A 7,551-nucleotide genomic window follows, 5' to 3' on the forward strand; every position below is an offset into this window, starting at 1 on the left:
TCATATAAACTAACATAATCCACAAACTAACACAATACTGACTGTCTTCATCTTCAACACTACATCTAGCATTTCAAACCCAACACACATCCATTGAATGTTTTGCTTGTGTTTGTGCTTCTTTTTGCTTTGATGCATTGTATCTAATGTAAAGACATTCAAACTTCTTTTTTTAAAAAGTGTGATATTAGTGTCTAAATGCTTTTTGGGGCTATATTTTGATATGTAAGAACACACACACACACACACACACACACACAGAGGGGTGTCAGTAAGGGGAGACAGACGCCAGGCTGGTTTGGAAAAGACTCTGAAGAGAGCTGTGGTTTTGCGGGAGTGTGACGAGACATGGCAAGAAGAGAGAAAGAAACCACTGATGAGAGTGCACAAATGAAGAAAAGACATTACTTGAGAAGCACAATTGTGTAAAATATGAAGATTTGTTTTGAGAGAACATCTTGGAATTGCATGTGTGTTGCATATATATCATATATGGGAGAAAAATAAATTTAAAAGAACAAGCATTCTCTAAAAACAAGTTTTAATGTATTGTAATTATTGATTCTTAAGTAAATGCATCTTGTTTTAAGGATATTCTTACTCTAAAACAAGACAAAAATTATTATGATTTTTCTTGTAGTGCATTGCATAAAAAATATGCATCAAGAAGCTGTGAGTATGTGCTTGTGTGTTGCATGAGTGTAGTGCATGTCTTGTTTGGAATTGCATGCGTGCGTGTGTGTGTGTGTGTGTGTGTGTGTGTGTGTGTGTCTCATTAGGCTGCGAGAGGCTGGAGCTGCAGCAGGCCGTCTACTCTCACCGCAGCCTTTGATGGGGTTCAATCAGCGCCACATGAGACAGGGAGAGATGAAGTGGAGAATGGAGGGAAAAGATGTGGGATGAAAAGTAGGAGCGATATATAGGGAAGGGGGGCGGAATCTCTCTATTGCACGATGATGAAATTCAGGACATTATGGTCTCTTGCTTCGTCTGTTCGCACTGTTTATGGTCCATTTCTTGATAATTGTAGTTATTATATCATTTATGTTTATTTTTTTGGCAGATGTTTTCTTAATAAAATAATTCAATAATTCAATATCAATAGTTCATGATATTAATAATACACCACAAAAATGATTTTCTTACTTGGTATTTGTCTTGTGCTTTGTCTTGTTTTCCATTATAAATCTAAACACTTTTTAATCAAGCTACATTTACGTGAGAAGCATAATGACTTAGTTTAGTTTTTTATCGAAATTAAGTGTTTTTTTTTTGTCAATGGGACAATGAAAATAGTCTTGTTTTCCCTTTGAATTGAGGGTTTTTCTTACTTGGCAGATATTGTTTTTCTTGTTTTAAGCAAAAACTAACAAAAGAAGACAAAAAAAGCTACTTTTTTTTCTTTTTTCTTTTTTTTGCCATGTATTGATTGCTTCCCAACAGTTTTCTATGTGCCTTTGTTAGGACCACAGAGGTCAAGTCAAGTCACATTTATTTATAGTGCTTTATATAATACAGATTGTTTCAAAGCAGCTTCACAGTGTTTCACAAGAAAATATGATGCAAACAACATCAAAAATTAGACAAATTCTGCTGTTTAAACTCAAACTAATCTTAAATTAAGCTCAATTCAGTTCAAGTTTTGTTCTCATCATAAGGTTTCAGTGCCATCAAATCAATAATATTACTGAACAGTAAGTGTCTTTTAAACCCAAAGCAAGCCAAAGGCAACAGTAACAAGGTCTATAGTATCTTGAGAAGTACAAACAGTACAAATACTCCATGTAAGCTCAATTAGAATGAGCTCATAAAACTGCCTGCGTAATGATTTTACAATAATTATAAAAATGCTCATTTTAGATAAAGTACAGCATGTCACCACAGGACATGAGAGAGTTGCAGGCCAAGCAGTCACATGTGCAAATCCAACATCTTATTATTCAGAAGCTCTGTTTTGTAAATGTGATAATTATACGCTGCTAAAATCCACTCGCACAAAGCAAACGCATCATCATCCTGTTGTTACACCGAGTCACGCTCTGTGCGTATTCAGTAAATATTAAATAAAGTCACCTGACTGCATAGCTTCATTATGACAATTTATGACTAGACGTCCTGTGTCGTGCGTGTTTTTGCATGCGTACGTACATGTGTGAGTCTCTTCGCTCCGGTCGCCACCGTTGTACAGATGTGACCACAGTGAACCGTGCTCCCCCATTTCTTTCCACAACAAAGCCCAATTAAACAGCGCTGCCTCGCAGGCCTCGCAGTCGACCGCCAGCCGCACTTCCACAAACACGAAGAACAGTTTAAAACCAGAGCTGGAGCGAGGGGCCTCCGCTGATTCAAACCAGCCCCTCCGGTGCTGCCAAAACTGCCTGCCTTACTCTTTAAATTAGTCCCATATTATGTCTGATTGTTTAGGAAGCACTTACAAACTTACTAAATAGCAGTTAGCTCTAAAAATCTATCAAATAATTACAGGTCACTGGAAGAATACTGTTTAGGCCTGCTGTGAGTGAACGGCTCTCTGAGAGAGGGAAACGTGGGTGTTTACATGGATGAATAAAGATAATGTGTGTGACTTCAATAATCCAAGGATTTCTTTTTTTTTTTAGATTCCAGTGTGGTATTTGTTCATGCAAGTGTTGCTACCATGATGCGTTTGTATAAATACATCTAAAGAAAAAGAATGAGACTTATATTTCAATATATTAATACTACAAGCCACTAGGGCATTTCTCTCTCTTTTTTTTTAGCACCATACTATGCATTTACTAGGGTGTTCTGGGTAATTGGTATGGAATACCTGTTGGAAAAATCCAGCATATGCTGGTTAGGTATGTTTTGAAGCATGGCAGCTGGTCATGTGCTGGTTTAATCTGGTCCTTAGCTGGTCCTAAGCAACTAGCTCCTGCTCAGAACCAGTTTAGGACCAGCTTAAACCAGCTCAAACCAGCAGCCATGCTTCAAAACATACCTAACCAACATATGCTAGATATCAGGGATAGACCTTAGTCAGGGTAGAAGTACAGTGCGTTCAATGGATTGCACTGTTGTTTACAACATACCGACCCTTACCAAAATGAACTATGGTTTTACTACAAATAAGACCAAAAAACATGGATAGTTAAACAATGGCACAAATTAACCATGAATTTGCTAAACTAACCATAGTTTGACCATGGTATTTGTAGTAAAACTGTGGTTATACAAATGTAATCAACAACAACAACAAAAAAATCACTTTTACTAATAATCCATGGTTAATTTTCGAAAGGGGATTGCTCAGCTCATGAAGCGTCTTTCCAAAAAAATCATAAAACAATTTTGATAGTTTTGATCTAAAACTTTTATACAGTGCCATTGTTTTCATCCACATTGAATTCAATATGGCATCTAATGTGACTAGGACTAAGGTTTTTGATGGCTGTTCCCGCAATATCCAGTTTTTACGGTAACTTCAAAACAGCCCGCAAAGTGAAATAATGCAAAAGTTTGTTTTGACCAACAGAGGGCTCTGCTCGCTATAGCAGCTTCAATCCTTTAGCTCACGCTAGGGTTGTCATTGAAAATTGGACCAGGATGAACGACCGCAAGAGTAGCACCGTATTATGATGATCATCCTCAAGTACTACGGAGCCCCGCACATGACATGCAGGAAAAAATAGTAGGCTAAATCGAGTGCAAGATTTACTAATTCGTTCCCTTGATTTGCTAAGTCGTGCACACGATTTATAAATCGAGGGAACAAATTAGCAAATCGAGTGCACGATTTAGAAAATCGAGGGAACAAAATAGTAATCCTGTGCACAATTTATTTATTTTTTCTTGCATGTCATGTCCAGGGCTCCGTACTCAAGTAAGGCACATACAAACATTTAAACACAAAAATACATCTACAATAAACTGTGTACGCAAATTACATTTTACATCGCGATTCGTTGCGATCGTTCATTTCCACACGGGTTAAAAAGCGCGCGCAATTCTTGCACGTTCGGCGGCATATCGATGTTTTTAGCGTCTTGCGCCATGAACCGTTTTTGGCGTAACGATACAAAATGATTGTAGCTATGTGTGACAGTTAATTGAGTCACGCACACATGCCGTGATACAGTATCAGAGACTGAATATTTATGAATAACTTAACATTTATGAAATATGTCGTAGTACCATAAGGCTGGACGAATTCCACGTAACATATTTAATATTCATGAGCAAAGCCCGTCAGTTGTAAATTGAAGACCCCAGTTGTTATTAATGTGAAGTAGTTACTCATTTAGTAATTTGAATAACACTTAACAATTATATGAATATTAGTTTAGATGTTTATGAATGTCACTATAATGTTTGATCATATTTCAATATTTTAATGTTGCTAAACTATTTCTGTTTATGGCTAATCGGAGCTATGAAAAAGTGTTGTAATTTTATAAAAACAAATGTGTCTATTGTTGTTTGTCTCATGTTTCTGAATTCTGTAGTAATTGCTTGTTCATCTGTTATATTGAAACTGAACTTTGTTCTGAGCCTTTAAAGTTTTATCTTAGGGGCACAATGCAATTTAAAGTAGTATGGTGGAGTATTATATAGCTGATTGCCATTTATAATGATCAAAATGGATGAAAACTGAACTGTCATGGAACATTTTAATTTCGTAGATAATAACACTGGAAATTTCAGTGATATATTGACTGCTGGACTAGAAATGTTCCCAGTTTTATGTCAGAAATGTGGTTGTCTTATGCTATGTGGTTGTAAGCCAGTAAGTGAGTGTTTGTTGTGTTGTTCCTTCTGAATGCTAAAGCAATGCTGAGATCCCCTGATGGAAACCCTGTAGCAGAAATCCAGCTTGAGTTTGGCTTGAGTGGTTAGCGTGGTATCGCAAGAAACGTTAAACTCCAGGCAGACGTTAGAGGAGACAAGAAAAATACAGCAAGGATTCCCCTGGTTGTGTGTAAAATACTGTGTGTAGTCAACATTTTTCTAAAAGAAAATACAGAAAGTTCAAGACAAAACCATTTTGAAGGCCTTGTGGTGGGAGTAACATGTTTTTTTTTTTACTTTTTATTGGTGAAACACAGTCTGATTGAGTTTAAATATTTACAGTAACCACACGCAATAAAGCACAAGTGATAACCAATCTCTATGGTTAAATTTTAGATTTACAACAAAATTTGTGCTAACCATTCGTGTACCAAGAATGCAAGATCATGTCATCGGTATTTTGGTCTGTTTTCCTGGAAAAGAAAGACTATAGGTTTTAAATGTAAGTATCTGCTGTATGTTCGTCTTGTCCACTTTAGAAATAAATGACCTCGATGGGTTTGATGCATTTAATGGTGTATTTAAATATCAAGCACATTCTGATTGGCTGTGTTATGTAATTTTTACTGTGAACTAACGATTTAAGGCTGGGATACACCGCATTGCTTTTGTCCTGTTTTGCGGTCTGGACAAATCAATGCTAGTCGATGAAAATCAGAGCCTGTCTGCCAATTACAGGCAGTCTGAGTCGTCAGATTTCACAGAAAATCGTGTACATTCTTAAAAATACAGATTATTTATTGGCATTTATGGTTCTATCAAGATCGTTTAACATCCATGGAACCTATTCAATGCACAAAAGGTTCTTTGGGGAACCCAAATTGGTTTTTCTATAGCATCGCTGCGAAACCCCACTTTTGGAAAGTGTAGTTTATAATGGTCACAGACTCTGATTTCTTCGCTTCATGCTATGATTCTGTCCAGTTTGAGGATATTAGACAGGTTAGCGAAAGCTTCAAATTCTGTCTATGAGTTTAAAACTAAATAGAAATCTTATTTTCTTATCTTGGCTTTTTAAACTTTGTATGTTAAATTATCTTTTGAGTTTCCTGATGTTATTCATTTTACTGGTTTTTATTTTATTTGTGCAGCACTATGGTCAACTGTTGTTGTGTTTATCGGTGCTTAATAAATACAAATATAAATAGCCTACCTGAGGGAAGATGTTTCATAATTGTTTGCCTCCTATGGTATTATGATGTGTGCATTGAGTTACATTGAGTACAATGCATCCAGACATTGTACATGTAATTCTCATTATTCTCAGTGTTAACTTAAATCAGTGCATCACTTTTATGCAAAACTGCCTGAAAATACTTTACAATTTAAATAAAATAATACAGTATTTCTTTTGTAGTGCAGTAATGATAATGTGACTTTGTGGTAATGCATTGTGGTAATGACAGTTTTACATGGACGCTCACTCACGCTCTTTTACCTTTTTTATTTTTCTGTTCCATGGCAAAAACAGTTTTCCCCACATTTGGGGTAAAATGTGCTTAATAGTAAGAAACATTGTAATGATATTGGGCTAACATGTGCTTATTTGTACATAAACAGCTCACGCTCCTTCTATATGGCCGAATCTAATGAAAATGTGCAGAAAATAAATCCATAAAATGAGGGGTATTTTTGGTCTATTAGGATTTTCATCATATTTTTCCTTCCAAATTATCATTGATGCAATGCATCCAGACGTTCTCTTTATTCTCAATGTTGATTCAAAATACTCTTATTTCAATTAACATGTAAATGTAAAACTTTTTGTAAATACTTTACAACATAAATAATCATATTACAGTAGCAAGAATACATGTTTTTGCATTGTGTAAAATGTCTAATGAAAATTGTAGTAACTTTGTGGTAAATTTTGCTTAATTGTAATAAAAATTTAGATATTTTGAGGTAAAATGTGCTTAATTGTAATGCAAATTACAGAGTCGGCAAGTGTTCACTTGTGTTTGTTTAGACACATTTAACACTTTATTCCCAAATTGCATCCACACATTTTACCTGTGATTCTCATTATTCTCAATGTTGATTCTGTATCACTTTATTTTAATTAACATGTGGCTTTGTGGTTATGACAATTTTGGTTGGACATATGCATAAAACATTTGAGAATCAGACAGAACAGTGAAAAGTCAGCCTGTGTGCGTGTGTTTTGTGCGTTGCAGGTGGAGGGATGTGCAGAGGTGCATCTGTCCGTTCCTGCAGCTCCAGTAGGGGGCGTCGTTCACCAAGCTGGCCCGTGTAACGTGGCGTGGGTAGCTCGCGGTGGTTTTGGTCAGGCAGACTGGAGCCCTTGGGCGCTGGCATGCAGCTCGGCGTTCGGGAGGGGCCCCCTCAAAAACCATCTCCTCAGGGGCCACACCCACCGCGCTCGCTCTCTGTGGGGGACGGCGCGTTACTTCAAGCCAGGCCTCCAGATTTAGAGCGGCTCTGAGACCGCTCGCCCCAGCCGGTGGAAGTCAAAGCATTCGGCTTTATTTTGGAGCCCAGACTGCGTGGCATTCGCTCGCTCCGAGCATCCGCATGCATGTCGTTCACTTGCACATCTGGGAAAGTCTGTTTACAATCACTTCCTCCACTCAAAGTCTGGGACGACAAACCCAAACCGTCCTTGACCTAAACATCCAATGTCAGTTTCTGATGGTGGTCTTGACATTTATAGCGCTGCTGAGCGCATGAGTGAGACGGAACGGCCATACGGTGAGGAGGTGG

The sequence above is a fragment of the Onychostoma macrolepis genome, chromosome 06 (genome assembly GCF_012432095.1).
Source record: "Onychostoma macrolepis isolate SWU-2019 chromosome 06, ASM1243209v1, whole genome shotgun sequence".
Taxonomy (NCBI): Eukaryota; Metazoa; Chordata; class Actinopteri; order Cypriniformes; family Cyprinidae; genus Onychostoma; species Onychostoma macrolepis.